The sequence below is a fragment of the Vicugna pacos genome, chromosome 17 (genome assembly GCF_048564905.1).
Source record: "Vicugna pacos chromosome 17, VicPac4, whole genome shotgun sequence".
NCBI lineage: Eukaryota > Metazoa > Chordata > Mammalia > Artiodactyla > Camelidae > Vicugna > Vicugna pacos.
The window spans coordinates 7,590,236-7,617,561 of NC_133003.1; the positions used below are offsets into that span (position 1 = coordinate 7,590,236).

The 27,326-nt window shown below is 40.2% G+C and overlaps 1 pseudogene; it reads left to right on the top strand.

Annotated features, from left to right (window-relative positions):
• Positions 1-25,575, top strand: part of LOC102527809 (DNA-directed RNA polymerase III subunit RPC9 pseudogene) — a 45,740-nt pseudogene extending 20,165 nt beyond the window's left edge.
• The last annotated feature ends 1,751 nt before the right edge of the window (positions 25,576-27,326 follow it).

Consider the following 27,326-nt stretch of genomic DNA (forward strand, 5'->3'; position numbering starts at 1 on the left):
CCTGCTTGAAAGTTGCACTGAAGACGCAACACAGAGCCACTGCCATTTTGAAGCAGATCTGATAGAGAGTAAATGACTTCAGTTCTGTTCTCATCACATGTATCACAACACTCAGATATTTAAAGGAAACTGAGAAGTCTCTCCATTAAAATGTTCTCTCTTTGTAGGGGAGGGTATAGCTCAGTGCTAGAGCACGTGCTTAGCTTGCACGAGGTCCTGGGTTCAATCCCCAATACCTCCATTGAAATAAATAAGTTAACCTAATTACCTCCCCTCCAAAACAGATAAACAAAATAATTAAAATGTTCTCTCTTCAAAGGCAAATAACAGAAACAAATAATTGTTACCTTTTTTTCTTTTTGGCTATTTACAACACATGCCTGTGAAAATTGTTCTACATGTTTTATCCCATTTAATCTTCTCAGTTCTGCCCCGAGGTGGTTGTGGCCAGCTCTGCTCCATCTCTCTTGCCTGCCCTTCTGCCACAGAGGACAGCAAAGCAAATGCTCTTTTCCTCATCAGTCTTGCAGTTAGGAGAGCTCAGTTTTGGCTAAGGAGACACAGAGGAAAATCTGTTAGGGGGATCCTGAGAAGACTCTTTCTCCCTTTTGAAAGGAGGGGTACATGTTTCTCTCTCATTCCCCTGCCTGGTGTCTCTGCCTCCAGCTTGTGGACTTGAAAGACTAGACTTGGATGAGATGTCTGGAGCCACTGCTGCCATTTCAGCACCAGTGGGAAAATGAAGGATACACAGCAAACCTAGAACCCTCACATCATGGCACTGGCGAGACACCTGAGGACCATTCAACTTCACCTCCACCTCCAGGTGTTTTCACGAGTAAACAGGCGATGTCCTTATGGACTGAGCCAAGGTTAGCTGGTTCTTCAGTCACCTAAAGCCACCATCACCCTGGCTGCTAGAGTGGGTAGTGTTTTTATCCTCTTCACAAATGATGAAGCAGACTCAGAACAAAAACTTAATGTCCTCCAGTTTCCTGAACCAATGTCTACGCCATGTTTTTCAGGTCCTGCATTATACTGGGCAGCGTCATATTGTTATAACTTGTTTTCTCAGTATCTCTCCTTTGAGATTCTTGAAGCCAATGCAGTCCCTCCATAATGTGACTAGTGTGCAGACAGTGGGAGGATGTTAACCTTCATGTTCTGAACACTTATTTCCGTGAACACAGGCTGGAATTCCAAGAGCTTTCGGCTCACCCTCATGTTGACTCATGTTTAGATTTCTTATTTCCCCCAACTTCCCTCTGACCTTCTACTATTTTAGAGAATTAAAAAGAATTGTGGAGGAAGCATCTCCTGTAGTCATCTGCCTTTATACACACATGGGATAATGTATGATTCTTTTTTTCCCAGATTTATTGACATGTAATTGACATGTGGCATTGTATATGTTTAATACATGTGTATATTGCAAAATGATGATCCCCAACATGTGTAGTTAACACCTCCATCACCTCACATCATACTATTTCTGTTTAGTGGTGAGAACATTTATGACCTACACTCTGCACAACTTTCAAGGATATGACAGTATTCACTGTAGTCACCACGCAGTGCATTAGTTCCCAGAACTTATTCATCTTATAACTGGAAGTGAACACCTTTGACCAACATCTCTGCATTTCTCCTGCACCCCGACCCCTAGCAGCCACCATTCCACTCTTGATTTCTATGATTCAGCTTTCTTAGATTTCACATATAAATGAGAACCCGGAGTATGTTTCCCCCATTGATCTTTTCCACTTAGCTTAATGCCCTCAAGGTCCATCCATGTTGCCACAAAAGGCAAGCTTTCCAAGATAAAAATGTCTGAATAATATTCCATTATTATGACAGCTCTTCCTTGGCTTACACTGGGGTTATGTCCCGATAAATCCAGTGTAAGTTGAAATATCGTAAGTCAAAGATACACTATTTACCCTGACACTCAGTCTGATCTATTATTTTTGGACTCTCTAACTGCTGATCTGCCCAGAACACATGGTTGGTCAATGAATATGTCACGTGGGTTAGAATTGAGTACTGTGATGGAACTAGTGATCAGGCAGAAGGAAGGGAGGAAGGAAGGAAGGGAGGGAGGGAGCACAGCCAACATCTACTGCAGTTACAACTTCTCTTTGATCCCTCAATCTCATCTCCTTTCACAGGAGGAGAGCACAAAAGGGTCTGCTTCTGGTCGAATCTTTGACTTGTTCTCCTGTCGTTTCCCATTCTTTTCATAGGAATCAAAATTAGTCTCTAAGGCTGGACTTTCTTTGTTTCCCCTAATAACACATTACTTTTTTTAATATAATCTTAAAGAATTTCACTAGGTCTCCATGAGTACCCTATTGCCCTGAGATTAGGCATAGGGTCAATTCTTTACATCAAATTTCAGAAGAACTTAATGTGGATCTTTATCATCATTTTAATCGACTCTCACCACTTTGGTTTAATTTTATCCTACTTCCTCTCCCATGGGGAGCCTGTTCTAGATTTTGGCTCACTTACTGCAATAAGTAGAAACATCTTTTAGCTTAAAAGTCTAAATAAGGCTGAGATAAACATGTCTGAAGTTCACAGTTACCAAAAGAACTTGTTATAGCTAAAACCAGAAAGAGATTTGGGAAACAATGATTTATAAAGACGGTTAGTATTATTTGAAGAGTGTTCTCTTATCTGGTAAAGATGAGGTCAAATAAGAAAAACAGTGATACGAGTTTCTCTGAGAACATATTTAGAAATACTTTATTGCTCTGACTCTAATTGAGCATTGCAGAATATGACGTTATAGAAATGTCCTCTTCATGCGTGACTTCACACAGTGCAGCCTCGGGAGGAACGTGCTATCCCTGCCCTTGCATCTCACCCACGTGATCTTAGAAGGGTTATTGCAAGCACCAGGGCCATGTTGAAATCAGTGTTCACAAAAGAGGCCCACATGGCTTTTTTGGGCCTAATATCAAGGCATCAAAAATTGCTGGAGCATGGATAGATTCAGAGCTAGAGTGTCTGTCTACTCACCCATTGTCTCCTGCTCCAAACCAGCAGAAGCAGCGGATCACAGCCCTAGACCCATGGGGTCAACTGTGATGCCAGAGGGCTGTGCCTTAGGGCTCATCCCTCCCTCTGCCTAAACTCGCCAGAAGGGGCACCAACTGTGACCTGACCTATACCCTACACAATGCCAGTAGGGGGCCAAACCCCCAGGGAAACAGCCCTCACAGCCCGAAATACCCAGACACATGAGGAGTGCAGTCTGTAGAAACAGACACTCTGTGGATGTGAATAGATTCATGGGACCAGTGGATCTGTACTTTAAAGTAAGCATTTATGGAAAATGGTATGGAGATTCCTCAAAAAACTAAAAATAGTCTTACCACATGATCCGGCAATCCTACTCCTAGGTGTATATCCAGAGGGAACTCTAATTTGAAAAGATACATGCACCCCAGTGATCATAGCAGCACTATAAACAGTAGCCAAGACATGGAAACAACCCAAATGTCCATCAGCAGATGACTGGATAAAGAAGCTATGATATATTTATACAATGGAATACTACTCAGCCATAAAAAAATAAAATAAAATAATGCCATTTGCAGCAACATGGATGGACCTGGAGATCGTCATTCTAAATAAAGTGAGCCAGAAAGAAAAAGAATAATACCATATGGTATCACTCATATGTAGAATCTAAAAAAAAGAGGACTCTAATGAACTCACCTACAAAACAGAAACAGACTCACAGACATAGTAAACAATCTTACGGTTACTGGGTGAAAGAGGGTGGGAAAGGATAAATTTGGGAGTTTGAGATTTGCAAACGTTAACCATTATATATAAAAATAGATTTAAAAAAACAAATTTCTTTTGTATAGCATGGGGAACTATATTCAATATCTTGTCATAATCTTAAAAAGAATATGAAAATGAATATATGTTTATGTTTGCATGACTGGGACATGATGCTGTACACCAGAAACTGACACATTGTAACTGGCTATACTTTAAAAAAAAAAGTAAAAAAAAATGAAGTGAGCACTAATTCCCTAGTAATCTGACATAGGACACTGGAGAACTGAAGTCCCAGTAAATAGAGGAAAGCATGTCCAGTCAAGGGCAGCAAGTCGGTCAGGAATTTGCTGTAAGTCCATGGTGACACCTGTAATATAAATAAAATTACTAGTAGTTCTTACAAGGACCCAGACCCATAAAAACCAAGCAAGCAAGCAACCAACCAATAGCAGCTACAGTTAGTATCAACAATGCTGGGCCTCTTGGAGCAGGGCTTTGAACCATAGCTTTAAGATGAGTAAAAATAGGGTTGGGGAGGGGGGAGTCTGAGGGCATTCAAGGCAGGCAGACAATGTGCATGAAAGCACAGAGGTGAGACGGAAAAAAACCCTGACGTGGAAAAAGCATGTGGGTTCTCTGGCTTGAGCTGAGAAAGTATTATAAAGAATGAGGAAAGCAGAGAAAAGTGATGTAGGTTATTGAATAAAAGGTTAAGGAGTTCACATTTTGTATACTAGGCTGAAGGAAGCCACTGGAATTCTAAAGCAGGTAATTGACAGCTTTCCATTTTACTGCGTTGATATGTAGGAGTTTGTAAAAATACACACAAAATCCCATTCACTGACTTTCTTTTCAAACCTGCCCTCACTCACACAACCTAACATCCATGCAGTTAAAGTCTGGAGGCATCACCAGTTCTCCGATGGGAGACCTGGCGGCAAACAGGAGCTTCAGGTTTTCACGATAATATATTTGGATTTTTGTTACCCTTCTTAGCCAATCTCAGTTTCCAGAAAAGTCATCCCGAAGAAGAGTGCTCTTAGAATTTTTATGTGATTATTGACCTACTAAAATGTCACGGTCAAGGTGCTGGGCTAACTAGGATTAATGCATTTTTGACACACTGAACATGAAAAAGTATTCCTTGTCAGTCAATTAGCTTATTGTCCATGCTTACTGAACCGTTTCGGGAGTCCTTATTGTGAATTCTGAGGATAAGATTAGGAATGTGTTTACAATTGCTTTTTAAAAAAGGCACTGTTATCTATGTATTTTGTCTTCAAATCCTCATACGAAAAGGTGCCCATGTACTAATTGCTCCGTTCAGGTCCATACACCTTATAATTGGGTATTTCCCAGACCTTAGTCCAAGTTTGTCATTTGTTTGTTTGTTTGTTTATTCTCTAAACTGGGAGTTTGATAAGAATTGAGTATTAAGTAATTTGAGACTATCTTCTTAGGTCTGGTTTGGTTTTGTTTTAAATTTATTTTTAGCATAGAGTACATCCAAATAATTTTAGATATCAAAGAATGCTGAGCAAAGAGCCATCAGTCTCTTGAAGCCTCTTTCACAATTCCTGGCAACTGTGCCCACAGTAAATCAGTGTTTTGTTTTGTTTTGTTTTGTTTTGTTTTCTCCTCTGGCATTTACATCAGTATTTTAAAATAACATATACAATGTTTTTTCTTGATTCTGGCTGGAAACTAGACAGAATCACTGTTGCCAAGATCAATGTTATTTTAATTCTTTTTTAAATTGAATTATAGTCAGTTACAATGTATCAATTTCTAGTGTGCAGCGTAATGCTTCAGTCATACATGAACCTACATATATTCATTTTCATATTCTTTTTCACCATAGGTTACTATAAGATACTAGTTCCCTGTGCTGTACAGTATGAACTTGTTGTTTATCTGTTATATAGTAGTGTGTATCTGCAAATCTCAGACTCCCAATTTATCCCTTCCCACCGTCTTCCCCTCCCTGGTAACCGTAAGTTTGTTTTCTATGTCTGAGAGTCTGTTTCTGTTTTGTGAATAAGTTCTTTTGTCTCTCTCTTTTTTTTTTTTTTTAGATTCCACATATAAGTGATATTGTATGGTATTTTTCTTTCTTTTTCTGGCTTGCTTACTGTGATTTTAATCACAGTTCAGTTGTTCACTTAGAATGATGATCTCCATACTGTGTAGCACAGGGAAATACATGCAGGATCTTGTGGTGGCTCACAGCGAAAGAGAATGTGACAGTGAATGTATGTATATTCATGTATAACTGAAAAATTGTGCTGTACACTGGAATTTGACAGAACATTGTAAAATGACTATAACTCAATAAAAAAGTGTAAAAAAAAAAAAGAATGAATGACGATCTCCAGGTCCATCCATGTTGCTGAAAATGGCATTATCTTATTCTTTTTTATGGCTGAGTAGTATTCTGTTGTATAAATATACCACAACTTCTTTATCCAGTCAGTCACTTTCCAGATTTTTATTTCAAGGTAGCCTAATAGAGAAGTATTTTGACCTCTTTCTTGCCTTCAAAGTTCATTCCCAAACAGTAACAGGAACAAGAAACAACGAAAAAAATCCCATTGCCAGTGAAACTGGAAGGTGTTTCATTCAAGTAAACTATGATTACAGAAAATGGTGGAGAACTCATAAATGATGTAGCAGGGGACCCACCCACCATCATTCCTAAACTACAAAGCAACACAGGCGAAAGTTGAAGGCCACGTCCCACGGTTTCTCTCAGCTTTCTCCCTGGGCAGTGAAGCGTGAAGGAGGGCTGGATGGTGGAGTGTCGTTCCCAGGCTCTCGTCCCAGTGTCCCCTGTCCTTGAGGAGCAAACTGGAACAGTGTCAGGCTGGGATTTCCATCAGATTGGCAGCTCCACACTTGGAGGGGTGTGAAAAATTATGAAAAGAGTCATTTCCTGTTCACAATAGGAAAGGGAATCTTTGGAGAAGATCATAGACATGGAATACCAACTACGTTTGCTTTTTTTCAGTAAAAAATTTTAATCGGGCTTCAGTTGTTTACAGTGATCATTTTTGACACAAAGGTAAACAAAAATACCAAAAATCCTTTTTGCATTGCCTGTACCCAGGAGTGACTGTTTCCATGTGAGTCTGTGTGATGTCTGTGTTAAAACGGAAAGGCTGAGTACTCGTTAGTTTCCACAACTGAGAATATTACCAAATGCCGAAATTTGATTTCCATTTTTTAGCTATCATTCTTTTGTGAAGAATAATAATTGACTGGTCTAAATGAAGGTTTATGTTTAAATCTCAACAAAATCTGTCCTAAGCCTGGGTCCCTGTGCAATGTATGTGTGATGTATAAATGAAACGCACTTGTGAGACCCAAGTGTTCACCGTGTACTGAAGGGTACTAATGACTTTAATAAGAGGGAAACGTTGTGCTTAAAGCAAACTGATTAACCTTGACAACAGAAGTGTAAACAAGAGTCTAATGAATATTAATTTTTTCTCTTTCCTGCATTAGCTGAAGCTGTTGACTGATTAGCTCTGACACCTACATGGTCAAATTAACAAGCATATTTGTAGGATATTTTCCATTGTTTATAACATCAACAATATTCCTGAACTTTGGTATGTTGTTAAAAGCAGCTTGCCATCATTTCTTAAAAATCTCTCAGGTTACCTTTAAAACGAGCCTGTCTGTTAGCTCTGACATGGTGGAAGATGGATGTTTTGGAAAGGGTGCATCTAGTTCCAATAATTCATAATGCGATTTCAGAGGCTAAACCAAAATGTAATAGTGACTCCATTATTAGACTTTCACATGAGCTGGATCACTTCTCAGCCGCACTGAGACAAGGGCAGGCTGGATATATCCAGAACTACCATATTGAACTAAGTGCCACTTCCCATTGTGCCCTCGCCATCTGTATAATGACATCAAAGGAGACAAGGCAGGAGCAGATGGCACCAATGGGAAACAGGAGCAAAAGTCACACCCCCAGCACGCTGCTGAGTAATGAAAGTGTGGAGATGCGGGGGAGGAGCAGAAGGACCTTCAGGAAGGGTCATGGCGGGGCTGTGAGTTGCTGAGCCCCACCATTACTGCAGAGCTAGAGCCCCACCCACTCCCACCCTTCTTAGGGGAAGGCCTCTTCCACTATCCCCACAAAGGCTGGCGTGTTTTCACAGGATCCCAACCTCCCTCACCTGAGCTGATCCTTGCAGGTGGTCAGCACCTAACCCAATCCAGACCCATTTTGCCCAGAATGTAAACTAAGTAAAAAGAGCTAGTCCTTCTCCAGTGGTGGCGAGAAGCCCAACACGAAACGTGTGAGCTGTCGGTAGTGATATCTCCCCAGCCACGAGGAGAAAGCTAGCCTCCAGCTAGAGAGCATGGCAAATAATACAACAGGAAGTGAGAAACTGGTCAGGAGATACTTGAGGTTGGGTTTCAGAGAGAAAAAAAGAAATCTCTGGAATGGAAGAGAGGTGGAACTCAGACTCACCGGTGTTCATTGCTCCCTAATTATGCAGGTAGAGGCATAAATTTTACAGGCCACAGCAGAAACGTGTGAAGACTGTCCCATCCAACGTTGGCAGAAACAATCAAGACTGGCCCAGAGCGGCACCTGGACCATTTGCTTCTTACGGTCAGGCACCAACCTGCAAAAGAAGCGAGGCTGTTTCACAGTCAGGCACCTTCTCCACAATAAGGGAAACCATTTAGCTCAGGTCCCCAGATTCGTGCCCCTCCCCAGCTTCACCCCAGTCAGAAAGCTTGTTCAGGATGCCTGAAGTGTTTCCTTCCCCTAATCCTCTTAAATCTAGTAGAAGCCAGAACACTCTCATAAATTTCTCCGTGGAGGTCGCACCATTGGGATGGCTGGGTTCTTTGTTGTGTGTCTAATGTGGGTTTCTCTGCAGAGGAAATTGGAACTAGGGAGAGAGGGAGAGCAAGCAAGAGGGACATTCAGTGAGTCTGCTGTGGTTAAAGTATCTTATAGCAATGATGACATTGTAATAATAATGTGTCAAGTTCTCTGCCAAATATTTTACATACATTAATTCATTTCATTCTGGCAACAACCCTAGGAATCAAAACCCTGAAATTATCACTATTTTATATATAAGGAAACTGAGGCACCAGGAAGTTAACTTCCTCAAGGTCACATGACAAATAATTGGCAGATCCTGGATGCTAAGCTGGTAATCTTGGATCTGTGCTTTTAATCAATATCCCCTGCTACGTCTAATAGGAAGGAAATGTTACTCATGTATTGATTGTGTTATTAAAACTAAACTAATAAAGACTCGACTTTTTTTAAGTTTGGAAAAGTGCACACCAAAATATTAAGTCAATTTTAAATACAGGGGATAACTTTTATGTTATTTATTTCTGGTTTTATTATTGCTATCATTTATTTTTTTCAAATAGATGTGGTTTACTCTTCGATAAAAAAGTCACTAGTTTTCGAGGGCCCACAGTTCTAACTGTCTTGCAGAACTTCCCACACTGTCACAAGGGAACGTTCTCTAAAGCACGCTGTTGTGATTGGGTGAAACTGTTAGATTTTGCAGAGATGTTGCGACCGTGTTTTCCCCGCCCCTGGCACTGCCTGTTGTCTGAGAAGATGTGTGTTATACTAGGAAGCATGAGGATGGTGTGTAATAAGGTTGATTTGCACGTGGTCATGATTCTGCAGAATGAGGGCCCTGAGAACTTCCTCATGGTCGAGTGGATTCAGTACCTGTCATTTCCGTCTGGGAACAGTCGTGGTGAAGGGACACCAGCATGATACTAGAGAAAAGAACATGACATTGGGAGAGCAGGCTGAGATTTGGGAAGAAGGGGTAGTTTATCCCATTAGAAACGCTTATCCCAACTGTATCTTTATCTAATTGTTTTTTAATGGCGGTCCTAGGGATTGAGCCCAGGACCTGTGCATGCTAACTAAGCATGTGCTCTACCACTGAGCTATGCCCTCCCCTCTGTATGTTAAATGGTGTGACCTTGTACAAACCATTTAACCTTCTGGCCTTTAGTTTTCTTGTACATAGAAGACAATTCAAAAATTGTAATATTCCATGAGTTGGTTATGTCTGTAGAACTAATCTGTATACTTTTGATTAAAAGTGAAATTTCCTGATCATTCAAAAACTGAACTTTCTCATCTTTTGGACAGATGGATAACGCTCCCTCAGGGAAACAGGTGTTACAGCTATTTAAATGCATTCCTTTATCTAAATGAAAGTCAAATATACACATCCAAAAAGTCAGGGCTGGCTGGTGGGGAGGGCCCAGGAGACTTGAGAATTTTAGACTTGGTTTCAAGAGCCAAATGGATGTCAGCCTTCAGCTCACAGGGTGAAAGCAACATTTAATATTGATAGCTTCAAGTCGATGCTTTCTGACGTGGATCCTAGCAGAAAAAAAAAACCAGACAAGTATAAAAATTAATTTCTGCCTGAAGACAGTTCATTTGGGAATGAGATGGCCTATATCTAAAAAGTTTCTCTCTCTAAAGAGCATTACAAGTAAAAGGAATCAGTTGTGAAACTTACGGAAGGGGCACATAGGCACAAGGAATGCTTTCTGGTTGCTGGAGATACACCATTTCTTGATTGTGGTGATGCTTCCATGGGTGTATCCATCCATTGGTCAAAACATTGAACCATACAGTTACATTGTATACATTTTACTGTATGCAAACTCAATTGAGTTGGATTAAAAAAATACTCATGGGGACCCCCTGTCAATATATACTCAAAAGCATTCTTTCTCACTTCTTGGAGCTAAGATAATAAAATTTCAAAATATTTAATTTAAAATCTGCTTCCCTTTTAACTCAGAAATCCCATTTATATAAATTATCATTGTAAAAGGATCCTAATTGATGGGAACTGAAATGAATCTTCAAGGATGTTCACTGCAAAGCTGCTTATAACTGGAAGCACAGACGCAAAGTAAAGATTTGGCCTTGAGGTGAGGGGCATGTACCCAGAGCCTGGGCTCTGAAGCCAGGATGTTCAGACCCCAGCTCTGTTGTTTAATAGCTGGACATTTCAGGCAAGTCTCTTAACCTCTCTTGCCTTATTTTCCCCATTTCTGAAATGAGGTTAATAATAATACTCTAGTTGTCATGATGATTAAATAAGTTAATATTTGGGAAGTGCTTAAAACAGTGCTCGGCACATAACAAGTGCTGAATATGTAATCATTAAAGTGAACATGGTGTGTCTCTTATATTACCAGACTTCTAGCCTAAAAATAGTTCATGTTCATGTATTTTTTTCTACTAAGTCTCTGTTGACATGGTGATTTTATATCATATATACTGAATTATAAGGATAAAAATAACAAATTATTTTTATGAGCTGTAACTTACAAGTTGTAGAACATTCTTCTAGAGCCTTCCAAGTGCCATCCTCAACGTCCTGATGATAATTATGGAAACTGAGCGGTGCATTCGGGGGTGTTTATTATACTAGCCTTTCTACTTTAGTGTATGTTTGAAATTTTCCATAATGAAACAGCACCACCTTCTCCTCATTCCTAATGTAGTTTTTAGAGTCTTTGTTCTTTTTAAACAGTTCCTGGTTGAGGGTGGATGTTTGTAATTAAATTGTGGGCTGAGGCTTGTCACAGTCAAATCAAAACAAGAATTGGGAGTGGGGTGGTAGGTAGGCATATTAAAGCTAAAAATCGCCTAGCTTTTAAGGAATAATATATTACTGTATAATTACATGTGTCCTCACTTTTGTTTGCCTTCAAATGAAGCTGCACGTCTTCATTTTGCTGCCACTGGATAATAGTGCGCGTTGAATGTCAAACATAATTAAAACGTAGCCAAGCACGAGGAGAGACATTGTCAGCAGCCGTGAATACAGTGCTGTTTTGCATCCAGTAAAAAACGATGCCACAGGCAGCTGAACAGATGCTGCATTTAACTCAAAGGAGTTTACGGAGAAGGGGAAGGAATTGCACAAGACAGTGTCACCACGTTCATTTCATCTCCTGGCTGTTCTTTACCTGGACTGTTCATTGAATCTCTTGCCTGTTTTCCTTGCCTCCAGGCTTTCCCTCTTTAATTCTTCTTCGTTTTCTAAAACTTGTCCAGCTCAGACCCTGCTCTGGCTACTCAGGTTCCGCAGTCTGTTCAAGCCAGTCCCAGCCAATCCTGTGCCTATCCTGGCCTTCAAAGCCTCTGCCGTCTGGCTCTGACCTGGCTCCTGGCTCCAGCCAGCCTCTCCGGCATCCCGTTCCCTGGTCAAATTAATTCCTTCTTTCCTTTGTACAACCAAACTCCACGTTTAAAATTGCCACCTCATTACAGCCACCTTCCACCCTTTGCTGCCCCCAGTTCATCTGCAAGGTCATTAACAATTTTTTTGAAATGTTTTTAAAACCTCCCAATCCTTCCAATGTCTGCCTTGCAAGTCACCTAGTTACACATTCAACTGTCTTCCTCAGTTTCCAAAGCCATCTGTCATTTCCTCCCCTTTACATCACATCCCTGTATCCTTTCAGCTCCCCGCACCAGTTCCTTCTTCCTGTAGGCCCCCGTTTCACGCACGCTCTACCTGCCAGCTCCAAACATCCTTCACCCTTCGTGATGATTACTTGTCAAATGTGTGTCTCCCCAACTCAACCATCAATTCTGTATGGCGGGGACCACGTTTGTCTTTTTCACATTGTAATCCCAAAGCCTGGAGCCGAGAGACAAAACAAATATTTTCAGTAAATGAAGAAATGCAGCAACTCTCTTTATTTTATGCAGTATGAGGTATCCAATATTTTTGTTTGTTTGTTTTTTGTTGGGGGGGAATTAGGTTTGTTTATTTACTTTGAATGGAGGTACTGGGGATTGAACCCTGGACCTCGTACATGGAGTTATCCAATATTTTGTTCTCTCCTTATGTTAATGCCCTCTCCGCTTCATGCCAGGAATCATTTTTTCTTTCCATTCCTCATTAGAAAGCATTTCCTAACGCCTAAATTCCCTTACACCATTTTTTTTCCAAACAGAGTATGCATGAACTACCACAATCCTAAAATATCCCAAAAGAGATATTATAGAGATTTTTTTTAACACCTTTATTGTGGTATGGTTCCTGTAGAGTGAACTACACACATTTAGATGTACAATTTGATGAATTTTGATAGATGTATACACCAGTTAAACCACCACCACAGTCAAGATAGCTAACATTTCCATCACTCCCCAAGAGGTGCAATTTTCAAATTCCCAATTTATCCCTTCCCACCCCTTTACCCCTTGGTAACCGTTAAGTTTGTTCTCTATGTCTGTGAGTCTGTTTCTGTTTTGTAGATAAGTTCATTTGTGCCCTTTATTTTAAGATTCCATACATAAGCAATATCATATGGCATTTTTCTTTCTCTTTCTGGCTCACTTCACTTAGAATGATGATCTCCAGGTCCATCCATGTTGCTGCAAATGGCATTATTTTATTCTTTTTATGGCTGTGTAGTATTCCATTGTATAAATATACCACATCTTTATCCAGTCATCTGTCGATGGATATTTGGGTTATTTCCATGTCCTGTCTGTTGTGAACAGTGCAGGAGTCTTTTTGAATTCTATTTATCTCTGGACATATGCCCAGGAGTGGGATTGCTGGATAATATGGTAAGTCTTATCTTTAGTTCTTTAGGTAACTTCCATACTGTCCTCCATGGTGGCTGCACCAATTTATATTCCCACCAACCGTGTAGGAGGGTTCCTTTTTCTCCACACCCTCTCCAGCATTTATTGCTTGTGGACTTTTTCAATGATGGTGATTCTGACTGGTGTGAGGTGATATCTCATTGTAGTTTTGTTTGCATTTCTCTTAATTAGTGATGCTGAACATCTTTTTATGTGAATTTGTTGGCCATCTGTCTGTCTTCTTTGGAAAGATGTCTATTTAGGTCTTCTGCCCATTTTTTGATTGGGTTGCTTGTTTTTTTGATATTGAGGTATATGAGCTGTTTGTATATTTGGGGAATTAGTCTCTTGTTGGTGGTATCATTTGCAAGTATTTTCTCCCACTCTGTAGATTGTCTTTTCATTTCGTTGATGGTATCCTTAGCTGTGCAAAAGATTTTAAGTTTAATTAGATCCCATTTGTTTATTTTTGCTTTTATTTTTGTTACTCTAGGAGCTGGTTCAAAAAATATATTGCTGTGGTTTATGTCCAAGAGTGTTCTGCCTATGTTTTGCTCTAGGAGTTTTATAGTATCTGGTCTTACGTTTAAGTCTTTAATCCATTTTGAGGTTTTTTTTGTATATGGTATTCAAGAATGTTCTAGTTTGTCTTTTACACTTTGTCTGTTTTCCCAGCACCACTTATTGAAGAGATTGTCTTCTCTCCTTTGTATCTTCTTGCCTCCTTTGTTGTAGATTGATTGACCGTAAGTGTGTAGGTTTATTTCTGGATTTTCTATCCTGTTCCATTGAGCTATGTGTCTGTTTTTGTGCCAGTACCATACTGTTTTGATTACTGTGGCTTTGTAGTAGAGTCTGAAGTCTGGAAGTGTGATTCCCCCAGCACCATTCTTCTTTTTCAAGATTGTTTTGGCTATTCGGGGTCTTCTGTGTCTCCGTACAAATTCCAGCCATCTGTGAAAAATGTCCTTGGTAATTTGATAGGAGTTGCATTGAATCTGTATATTGCCTTGGGTAGTATGGCCACTTTAACAACATTGATTTTTTCAACCCAAGAACCCAGTACATCTTTCAATTTGTTTATGTCATCCTCAGTTTCTTTCATCAGTGTCTTATGCTTGTCCTTAACTAGCCATACCTGGGCTCCAAAACAGAAACATTGAAGAAGACATAAATGTTTGGGGAAAAGTTTAGCCTAATCATGGAAAATGATATGTGTGTTGCTACACTGCAGCCCATGGGCCAGATCCCAGATCCAGACTTTTTTTTTTTTCGAAGTATAGTCAGTTTACAATGTTTTGTCAATTTCTGGTGCACAGCATCATGTTTCCGTCATACATACACATACATATATTTGTTTTTGTATTCTTCTTCATTATAGGTTGCTTTACAGTAGAAATTCGTGTTTTGTCTATCTTGTATATACTAGTTAATGATGTTTTATTGGAACTTAGCCACACGTTCATTCACATACTGTTTACGGCTCTTTTGCTCTCCAAGAACAGAGTTGAGTCATGACAGAGACTGTGGCCCACACAGCCTAAAATAGTTACTTTTGGTCCCTTGTCAGAAAACGTTTGATGGCTTCTGGTATAAAAGATTGTGTTTTAGAGGCTGCCATGGGAAGGATGTGAGTTCCGGTCCAACGGGAAGAGAGACCTCTCTAGGAACACAGTTTGAGCTCTAGAAAGAACATTTTGCAATGTCCAGTGACCCTCCAGATAAGAAGGTGTAGTGTCCCAAGGTACAGATAAACACCTGGAGGAAAATTTTCTACCCTAGAGAAACAGCAGTACCAACGGGGATGCTCTGTTGGTGGTTTGAGTGAACTTGCGAAGCGAGTATCCAAAGGAAATCGTCCCAAACCCCGATCACAGCCAGCTGTGCTGCTCCTGAATCATCTGAGAGTTTGTTTTTGATGTTAAGCTGGTGGCTTTTGGGTGAAATGGAGGTTGGTGCTCAGAGCCACGGTAGAAGTAGGAGACACGGGGACATAGGACAGAGCAGAGATTTAGCACACAGATGGGTGCCCTTGGCAATCAGTTCACCAACAACTGCAGGTCTCCATCACCCCACACATGGGATGAGGGCTGGAATGTGTAGATGCTTAAATAAGAAAATGCACGTGAAAGTATCTGGCATAATCAGATAAGTATATCCTTATATCCAGGGCTTTGCTGCATGGAACACAGCCATCTACCACGAAGGATTGTGTCATCATCCGGGAGACTGGCAGAATAAGCTCTCCATAAATAAGAGTGATTTTTTTCTGACAGTAGAAGTACATATAAATGCTTATTTGGGGCCCCTCAATGACCTGGGATTACTGTCAGATTCTCCCCTGACCCTTGAAGTCACATAAAAAAGTCCTGGCCCCATGGGATTACCTGCTCCACAGTCTTCCCTCCCCTTCTTTCAAGAGCATTTCCAATCTGGTCTGTTTGGCAGTGACTTCCCCAGGAGACAAAAGAATTGTGCTTCATGGCATTTTTCTTCACCCTTTCAGAGGGAGCATGCTTTCATTTGCTTACTGAGGGTCTACCATGTGCCGAATGTCCTTCTAGGATTTGAATGCACAGTTGTGAACCTCAGTACTTCTTAAGGGAGTGCCAGCTACTGTGATGAATAAACTCCAAATCGCAGTGGGTTAAGCCAGCACATATACATTTCCAGCTTCTTGTAAGGTCTGATATGCAGGAAGACGGGGGTGCACTCTTCTCCACAGGGTGACTCAGGCACCAGGATGATGGGAGCTCTGCCGTCTTCTGCTCAGGGCTTCCAAGAGGTCCTGAGTTAACAGATGAGGGGTAAGAGAGCATGGTGGATGGGCCACATCTTGCAGGGACACACGTCACTTCTGTGCACACTCTGTTGGCCAGAACTCAGTCATGTGGCCTGTCCTGGATGCAGGGCACGCTGAGCAATGGTGTCTGTGGCTACAAACCCCTGCCCTGCAATGATTAGTGCTATTAAAGTAACTTTTTTCAGACAACTGACCATGCCACCACACTTCCCTAGAAAGGAGAGAAGCCATGAACAATTACAGGTATAAACCCTGGAGCAGGATCCTAGTTCTGGAAAAGCAAGCTTGCTGAGGGTGGGAAGAGAAGTCCACATTTTCGGTCACAAAAGCCCTCACTGGAAAATTTTAATAAGTTCTATCAAACCCTCCAAATGCAATCCATGCTCTCACACTAAAAGTAAAAACAGACATTCACACACAAGACAAGAATTCATGCAGAGGTGGTGTCTTTTTTAGTGTAACTTTATTTTTCCACTTTTATTAGATCATTCTGGTGTTTTCTTCAGACTTTTGCTTCATGAATTTGCTACTCTAATCTCAGAGGATGCCTCAGTCCATCTCTGTTGGAAACTTACTTGATAAGCATCTGTCATAGTGTTTAATTATATGTTAACAGTTAGCTTTAAAAAATGCATTAATGACATTTGCATTCTGGAATTGTTCCTCCTGCAGTTGTGCAGATCATGTTGTATAAGGAAGCTTTTGCCAAGGAAAAGATCTAGAAGTTTCCAGCTATCACAGGAACTCTGGGTCTTAATTAAGCAATCTGATTCAACAAAGTGTGTATGAGTGTAAGATCACATACCTGGGGGGCATTAAAGCTAAAGTCTCTTCTCTGAACGTCAGTTACAATTTGTAGTATCACAGTGTCACTGTGAAATATCCTAAATTATAACTGAAAGTTTATCACCGGAATTAAGTGGAGAGAGAAAGTTTTAATCCTTCCGTGGGTCACTCAGTCCGAAAGGCATTTATTTCTGGGTCCATGCGTAACTCGGTACTGAGTAATACTTTTCACCTGACAATATTAGTGTGTAGTTACTTTTTGGATGTCCCCTCTTACGTTGCATTACACTCAGTTATGTTACTTGTCAGCTATAATGATGCAAGACAACAGGATACGATATTCAGAAAAGAACACGATTATTGAAGGACAGTGTGTCTCAAACGAAGCAATAGTGTTCTTGAGGGTCTTTTGGAAATTAGTGGAGACATGTTTGGTTGTCTCAATTATTGGAAGGCATTACTGGCGTGTAGGGGCCAGTGTGCTGAGCAGTCCGATGCAGCGAACAGCCCAGCAGGAGACACAGCCCTAGGTCCTGACAGACATTCATGAAGAAGTAATACCTTCATTATCTGAGCCCAGCACCTGTTTTTCACATTAACACAAAGTAGCACAATTTTTAGACTCATTGACCTTTCTGGAAATATAACTACCATGTAAATCCATGGAAGATTGACCTTTGTTTTGTTCAGAAATTTACAAGGAGATGTTCATCTTGAAATCTCAGGCTTCTCACTGCAATGTTGGTTTCAACCACCAATACCAGTCAGCTTGGTAGCTCTCCATTGGCGTGGATTCTAATTTAAGTAAACACGTAGCCTTTCATTATAAACTATTTTCCGTTTATCTCTCCTTTATTTATAGGTAGGGTTTTTTTTGTTGTTGTTTTTAACCTGTGAATATCAGGAGACTGACAAAATCTTCGTGGCTTTGAGTCTCAGAGGCTTGGGAACCACTGCTTAGGACAGTGCAAGTTTTCAGGAGTACAATGAGATCATAATGATAATGGCAGTTACCCTTTACTGACTGGCTTGTCATGCACCAAAGCAGAGTGCTCACCACTTTACAGATATCTTCTCATCGGGTTCTCACAGTAAATCTTCCAGATGGGTATATTTTTATCCCTATTTTTGCAAGTGAGACAAGTGAGCACACAGAAGTTAATTTGGCCAATACAGGAAGTAAATGGTATGGAACCGTGGATACAGAACCATGGATACGGAACCAAGGATACGGAACCATGGTTAAGCAGCGCTGACGTCACTACCCCATTTTATATAAGGGACTTGAGTATTCGCAGATTTTGGTATCTGCATGGGTCCTGGAAATAATCCCCACAGATACAGAGGGGCAACTGTAATAGAGCATCATTTGAACCCAAATCTGCTTGACCTCAAAGCCAACGTGCTTTCCTGCTCAGTTAAACCTCCAACTTAGAAAAGATTGCTGCATTGGCTGAGGGAACAGCTGAAAGCTGGTAGGTCATAGCTGTGTGTCTGAACCATCATTGCTTTCAGTACAGCAAAACCAGTCTCCTAATTTGAGGAAAGGAGAGAGACTACCTAAAACAGTGCTTCTCAAACTATAATGTACGTACTCAACTGAGGAACTTATTAAAATGAAGATTCTGATTCAATTAGCTGCTGCTGGTCTCCAGACCACTTTTTGTACAGCAAAGATCTAAAGATATGTTTCAAATATCAATGTGTCTTAGGTGTAGACTGAAATTAGAACATTCTCTAACACCATATACAAAAATAAACTCAAAATGGATTAAAGACTTAAATGTAAGACCAGATACTAGAAAACTCTTAGAGGAAAACATAAGCAGAACACTCTTGGACATAAATCACAGCCATATATTTTTTGAACCAGCTCCTGGAGTAACAAAAATAAAAGCAAAAATAACAAATGGGACCTGATTAAACTTAAAAGCTTTTGCACAGCTAAGGATACCATCAACAAAATGAAAAGACAACCCACAGAACGGGAGAAAATATTTGCAAATGATGTGATCGATGAGGGACTAATTTCCAAAATATACAAACAGCTCATACATCTTAATATCCAAAAAACAGGCAACCCAATCAAAAAATGGGCAGAAGACCTAAGCAGACATCTCTCCAAAGAAGATAGACAGACAGCCAACAAGCACATGAAAAGATGCTCAACATCACTAATTATCAGAGAAATGCAAATCAAAACTATGATGAGGTATCACCTCACACCAGTTAGAATCGCCATCAGTAAAAAGTCCACAAACAGTAAGTGCTGGAGAGGGTGTGGAGAAAAAGGAACCTCCTACAATGTTGGTAGGAATGTAAATTGGTGCAGCCACCATGGAGGACAGTATGGAGGTTCCTTAAAAAACTAAAAATAGATTTTCCCTATGATCCAGCAATCCCACTCCTGGACTTATATCCAGAGAAAAATATAATTCAAAAAGACACAGGCATCCCAGTGTTCATAGCAGCACTATTTACAACAGCCAGGACATGGAAACAACCCAAATATCCATTGACAGATGACTGGATAAAGAAGATGTGGTACATATATACAATGGAATACTACTCAGCCATAAAAAGAATAAAATAATGCCATTTGCAGCAACGTGGATGGACCTAGAGATCGTCATTCTAAGTGAAGTAAGCCAGAAAGAGAAAGAAAAATGCCATATGATATTGCTTATATGTAGAATCTAAAAAAAAAAAAAAGGACACAAATGAACTTATCTACAAAACAGAAGCAGACTCAGACATAGAGAACAAACTTAACAGTTACCAAGGGGTAAAGGGGTGGGAAGGGATAAATTGGGAATTTAAAAATTGCACCTCTTGGGGAGTGATGGAAATGTCAGTTAGCTTGAGTGTGGTAGTAGTTTCATTGGTGTAGACATCTATCAGAATTCATCAAATTGCACATTTGAAATATGTGTAGTTTACTCTAAAGAACTATAGCACAATAAAGGTGTTTTTTCAAAAAAAAAGAAACAAGATTTGTAAATCTCAAACTTCCCAAATTTATCCCTTTCCATCCCCTTTTCCTGGTAACCATAAGATTGTTTACTTTGCCTGCGAGTCTGTTTCTGTTTTGTAGATGAGTTCCTTGGTGTCCTCTTTTTTCTTTCTTTCTTTCTTTTTGATTCTACATATGAATGATATCATATGGTATTTTTCTTTCTCTTTCTGGCTTGCTTCACTTAGAATGACAATCTCCAGGTCCATCCACGTTCCTGCAAATGGCATTATTTTGTAAATGTTAACCAATATATATAAAAATAGATAAAAAACAGATTTTTGTATAGCACAGAGAACTATATTCAATATCTTATAATAACCTTTTATGAAGAAGAATATGAAAATGAGTATATGTATGTATACACATGACTGGGACGTTGTGCTGTACACCAGATATTGATGCATTGTAACTGACTATACTTCAATTTAATTAATTAATTAAGTTGGGTTTAAAAAAGAAACATTAGAATATAAAAGTGTTACAATAAAATATAAAGTAAAAGATTAAAAATGTCATTTCTGCATTAAAATCATCAGACGTGGAAAATATAAAATGAATTTGAAATAGTGTTTGATTTTCCTCACCATGTTAAAATGAGAGATGATTAATGAGCAAAAGAGAAAGGAAACTTTCACCTATGTATGGCATATGTGTGTTTACCTGATCAAGTAGCAAAATAAAGAGAAAAGAGAAAATTATTAGATCAACCAGTGAAGTCCCCCCAAATAGGACAGCAGTATATGTGTGGCAGCATTATATCAAAGTTACCATGACACCCATCCCTGGATTCTTTATATAAACATTCAGGTCAAACACGCAACTAAATTAAATCTCCCTTCGAGTCTTAAGGGTTCTCAGACACCTTTTTTTCACCTTTACATTTTGCAGACATAGATAATTGAAGGTTGCTTCTAACTCTAAAAAGTTATGATCCTTTGGTATTTTTATGAAATTTAATCTAGGCTCTGACCTCTGACCTCTGATCCTTTGGTGCCTACGGCAAGGCTCACACACATTAGGAAAGACTGAGAGATCTCTATAGAGTTAAATTTCAAATATATCTGTGCTTCTTCCATTTTAAAAGTAAAAATGCCACAGAAGTCTCCAAGGTCCAAATCTCCTCCGTTCGGCTTTTCTTCACCAACAACTTCATATACTCACGCAAAACCTTTGACCTATAAGAGGCCGGCAGCATTGATAATTATATCTCTGAAACGACTCTTTTTGTGGTATCCACTCTATAATGGATTCAGAGACATGAATAAAACATCTTAATTTTCAAGTATTTCTTTTTAAATTAATATTTGAAAGAAAAGTATCTCGTAAAGAAAGGGGATTTTTTTTTGTAAGGCGTGCGGCTCTTGCATAGAGGGATATAGTTTTCGTGGCCTGTCTTGTTAAAAATGTTCTAGTACCCATCTGATGCACACTTATTTATGGATTTTAGACTAAAAGCTCTTTTTTGCCAGTTTTCTTCACAGGCACTTATCTCGACATCCTCATTAGGTGATTTTTCTCTTTTCTTTTTCGTGTAGACCTCGCCTTGCCCTTGACACTCTCTTTTGTTCCGTGCTGCAAAAGGAATGGTTTTAAAGGCTCCCTCTCCACTAGTCCCACCTTTTTTTTTTTCCCTTTGTAATTAGCCTTATTTGAGGACCAGAGAAGCAAAAGACTGGAAAGAAATACAAAAACTGTTGAACAAAAGACGATGTTCTTTACCCGAACCATATGCTGTATAGTTCGTGTAGAACCTGGGTCAGATGACTGCATATATGCCTTTAAAATGAAAAGAGAACAGAAAGAGAAAGAACGAGAGAAAGCACCGCCTTCCACAGCAGCTGCATCGGTATAAACAGGCTGGGAGTAAATGTCACAGTGAAGAAGGATAATGCATCTTACCTCCATTGCCAAAGTAACTCACGTTAAAACCAAAGTACGTGCTGAAACTCCGTGCCTGGTCACAATGCTCGCAGACAACCATTTGAAGCACCTTAATATTAATTTGCTTTCATTGGAATGAGAGAAACATTTTCCTTTCTTAAGACTCTAAGCGTGTTTTCTCATTCGAGCCACATGGAAATGGAATTGTTCAGCTATTTCCTTTAAAATGGGTTCATTAAAAAGGTTTTGATGCAGTGCTGATTAATGAAACGTTTTTTTCTGCCTTCTCTTTTCTTATTTCATTAGTGAGAAGGACCAGTGGATTTATGCTGTCGTCTCGAGAAGTAAAACTCTAGCTTTTAAAATGCTAAAGTTTTGTGTACCAATAAATTTCATGAGAATGACTAGCAAAAACAGTTTTACTGAGACACACGTTACTGAGTGTGAAGACTGAGGGTTCTAAAGAAATAGTTGTGAAGAAGTCCAACCTGTCTTCCTCCCCACTTTACCCATAAAATAAACATTGTAAGTGTCAGAGTGTAGGCTTTGTTGTTTGTTTGTTTCTGGTTTGTTTGTTTCCTTTTGGATTGGGCAAGTGTCAATAATCCAACAGGAAGTACAGAGGACACTCTACCTGGAAATGAAAGGAGAATTCGGGGAACAGACACGGGGGTTAGAGTGCCCATCCTCTGCACAGTCAAAAATCTAAGTGTAACTTAGAGTCAGGCCTCGCTATCCACGGTTCCTCAGTGTCTGTGGTTCCTTGGTATTCGCGGTTTTTCAGCATCTGCCCTTCCTCAGTATTTGCAGTTCCTCTGCATCCCCGGTTCCGCATCCTCGGATTCAGCCCACTGCAGACCTTATAGCACTATAGTTATTTACTATTGGAAAAAATCCATGTATAAGTGGATCCTGGCAATTCAAACCCAGGTTGTTCTTGGGTCCACAGTATTTATAAAGGTGTGAAAGGCATTTAGGAGAACCCACAAGTTGTCGAGATGGATGCCCCTGTCATCCCACGGCCTGAAGTAGCAAAAGGAAGCAACCCTGTTACCAAAATCCGTGAAAGGAACTCTGGCATTTTGAAGAGCCTTGTAGCCCACGCACGATGACCTGGCAGTGCAGAAGTCAGAGGTACAGACACCTGTCTGTCTTAGTTCCTGCCCTCTGATTTTCGGCAGGTGACTCTCATTAGCTAAACCCAGGTGGAGACCCAGGGGCAAAGGCAGCTGGTGACACGGTCCCGCAGGTCAGCCTCAGCAGAGAGCAGGTGGACAGGGAGTCAGGAGGGGCAGAGGGGAGCAATCCTTGGCTTTAAAGTCCCCATAACTACCTCTTTCTCTCCCTATTTTTTGATACAGGCATCTTCCCCTCAAGCTTTCTTTTCCTTTGCTGTAAAGTCAGTTTAATGAACTCTTTTAGGAAACGGTTCTAAACAGCAAACTTGGTTCTCAATTGTCTTAACAGGTCTCAAAGAGCCCAAAATACCTGAAGACATGTGACTGCCCCGCTTCACCTGCTCTGGGGTGGAAAGCACTTAGACGGACGTGGTCTTTTCATTCGATGACTGTTTACCGAGAACTTACCACGTATATCCCAAGGCACCATCTAGGAAGCACGGAGGACCCAAGGTGAGTCAGACGAGGACCCCGGTCACCAGCGTAAGTCTCTGGATCCCGGAATCCATTTCTCTTCCTTCTCCTGCACATACTCAGCCAGGAGATGGTGCCGTGACCCAGACCAGTAAGATCGTTCCTTTCTTCCACCTGGTGTGACAGGCTCAGGACAGACAAATTACCTGAGATAGACCAATATAAGTCTTATTTGGGATGGTTTTGCCGTATTTATCGAGAAAGAAGTGCTCTTCCCAAAGGAACTGTCCGGTGAGAGGGGTGTGAGTAAAAGCCCACGAGAAGGATGCAGCCAAGTTGAGGAAAGCAGAGCTGAGAAGGAGAGAGGGAGGCTGAGGCTCTGGACCAGCCACACCTGCCGCCTGTTAGACTCACGTCTCCACATCCTGAGACAAGGTTCTTGTTCTGCCTGAGCTGTGGTTTCATCTCTTACAACAAATGAGTCAAGAAGTTTACGTGTAATGGGGAGGATAGGTGTGTAAGTAACACACAAAACAAAGTTAGAAACAGCCTTTTTTAAAAAAGTAGTATACAGACTTCAGGGAGACTAAGGTTTACTTGCGGAAGGAATTATCTGAACAGTCAAGGACATGAAGATGCCATTTGAACTGGGCCCTGAGTCACAGATGAAACGTGGACGTGGTGATTTTTAGAGCAGAGAGCTCAGACAGAGGTGGCAGCCATGGCATTTGTGTGTTTGTATCTCGCAAAGACAGAGGTGCACAACACAATTACACCTTACAGTTTTTACTAGTGAGGACACAAACGTTCAGAGTATGTGTAAGACTCCGAGAACATGGAGTCAGTTACTTAACAGCTCTTAGCTTTCGAGGGTAGGACTGTGAACGAATGGTCACGTCGTCTTTGTACGTTTCTGTTTCTCAAACTGCGTTTTGGTAATAAGGAGAAAATAACATTTTTTTAAAAACTGTAGTGAGAAAAATGCCAGAATTGATCCCAAAAGGGGGAGGAGGGGCACAATTAATGTCAAGTTTTGAAAGTGTTCATGCTTAAGCTCATTGAGTTTTGAATTGTTGGAAGACGGGTCAATGGCAGTTCTTAAAAGCATACCCACAAATTCCAGGGTAGAATTAGCTCAGCTTAGCGCTAGGAATCACATCGCATGCTGTTGCAGACTGCCCAGGATCAGTGCATGCGTCAAAGACCTCCCTGTCACACTCGACTGTCACTCCAGGAAAACTAGATTTCAGCATACCGGTTTATCAAAGGGAGTCGAAGACTCAAGCCATATAATCGCATCAACCGAATATAACCATAAAAACCTGGCATTTTAAAGCAGGTTCTGTAAACGGTGGGGCTGCATCAAAAACCAGGAAGACTTTGAGCATTTCCTTTTTCATAAGGGAGAAGTTTTTATTTGTGTAAAACTAAGCAGTGATGAGCGTGAACATACACGCCTCCCTCTGTTTGAACCAGCGGAGTAAAATCAACACATTTCGCAAAATCAGTTAAGGAATTGTAAAGACCACCCAGCTCAGACTCACGAGAAGTTGACAGCCTTCTCTCTTCTGTCCCTCCTGAAAAAGAGAAGGGCTCCGCTCTCTGTCAGAATTGTTTTGGGCACCATTCTTTTACCAATGATCACGAATGGGACTTCGGATAAGAAATTCTTGGCATCCTTCCTCCCCAACCAGCTTTCATTGTCTCAACCGACTTCTTCCTCTGTTTTTACAGGGTATAGCTGGGGGCTTGGGTCATAAGCTTTGTGTAGCTGGGGGTTTGGGAAAGAAGGAGGGGTGGACCAGAGACCTCAGAATGTGAAATTTAAGCCTACTTTATGTGGCATCACAAGCATGCTTTCTCGGGGTGACCTTTATGTTTACTGTCGTTTCATAGATTAATTGTTTTACTGTTAATGCTTCCCCTTACAGTCCCAAAATGAAGTGTGATTTGCATATAGTCCTTTTTACAAAATGTCTAAGCATGCCCTAGTAAATTAGATAAGCGTACATAAACCTACTCTTTAATAAATAGAACTTAACTCATTTCAGATTTTTGAATAGGCTGAAGTTAACTTCACTTTGCTATTAAGGAAAACTCGTGTTCATTTCAAGATCTAGGCTACTGTGTGAACAGGGAAGAAAAAAAAGCAATGGGCAAATCGTGTCCAGAACAAACTCAGGTTACATTCAGGAACTTAATGCCACTTTAAATCAGCAGAGAAAAGGCAAAATATTCCATTAACTAGTTTAAGGACAATTGGCTGTATACTTGAAAAAAAAATGTGTATATCCTTACCTCATACCATTGACAAAAATAAATTTCAGGTAAATAAATATTTAAATGTACATTTTAACTGTAAATGTTACAGAAGATAATAAGGTAAATATTTTTATAATCTTACTAGGGGGAAGACCATTATAAGATTTGCCAAGAAATGCAAAAACCATGAAAGGAAATTTGTAAGACCTGGCTACATACAATTGCATTACTTTGTGAATTAAAAGATACTATAAACAAAGTTATGTCGTTTGAATCAGTAGTTTGGAAAAAAAATGCTTTGAACACATTTGAACACATGTAGCCCAGGCAAAGGGCTTATATCCTTCATACATAAATAGTTCTTGCAAATCAATAATGAGAAAAACAAACAATCCAATTAAACATGGCCCCCAAAGAGAAAAAGTAGGTGTTAAACTCAAATCAAGATGTTTAATCACACTAATAAAGAAATGCTCAGTAAAATAACAATGAAGTATAGTGCCAAACATTTAGAAGATTAAAATTAAATAACAGAGTAGCACTAAAGATGTAGAGAAACAGGCAATGTAATTCACTGTTGGGCAAAGTGTAAATGATACAGTCTTTATAGGACAGTATCAACATGTTAAGTCCATACACTTTATGACCCAACAGTTTCACCAGGAGGAATCTGTCTTATAGAAATAGTGGCATGGGTGTGCAAACACATCTACAAAAGAATGATTGTTAAACTTTAAAATGGCATTAAAATCAACAGTAATCTATATAGTTATTAATAAGGACACTAGAAAAATAAGTTACAGTGTGTCTATGTGTTTCAGGCATGTATTACTGTATAACAGACCACTTCAAAACCTCTGGTTTAACACAAGTTACTGCTTCTCACAATTCTCAGGGATGGGAATACGGGCAGTTCTTCTGATCTGTGTGGTAATGACCGTGGCCAATCACATGCTGCAACAGCTGGTGGCCCGTTTCTTGCTGGAAGCTTCAGAAGGCTTCACTCATGTCTGGTCCTCAGTGCTCCGCACGTGACTGGCTCAGGCCTCCATACAGCATGGTGGTCTCACAGCAGCCAGACTCCTCACAGACGCAGGACTTGCACAAGATGGCATTCCAAGGGGTCAAGCCCCTGTGGCCTGTCAAGCTTCTGCTGTCCCGATGGTCAAAGCAAGTCACATGGCCAAGCTCAGTATCAGCGTGGACGGGAGCTACAGAAAGGCATGGATGCCTGAAGGTATGGTCCTCTTGAACATGCACAGAAAATGATGTAGCCATTAAAAAAAAAAAAGGAATGGGCCGCTTTTATATTTCTTGGTAGACAGAGAACTGTCCAGGATGTATCTGTGTGTGTGTGTGTTTTGGTGCTTCATTGTGGGCTTTTTTTTAATAAATGAAGTGTAGTCAGTTTACAGTGTGTCAATTTCCGGTGTACAGCACAATAGTTCAGTCATACATATACATACATATGTCCATTTTCATACTCTTTTTTGTGATAGGTTACTACAAGATACTGAATATAGTTCCCTGTGCTGTACA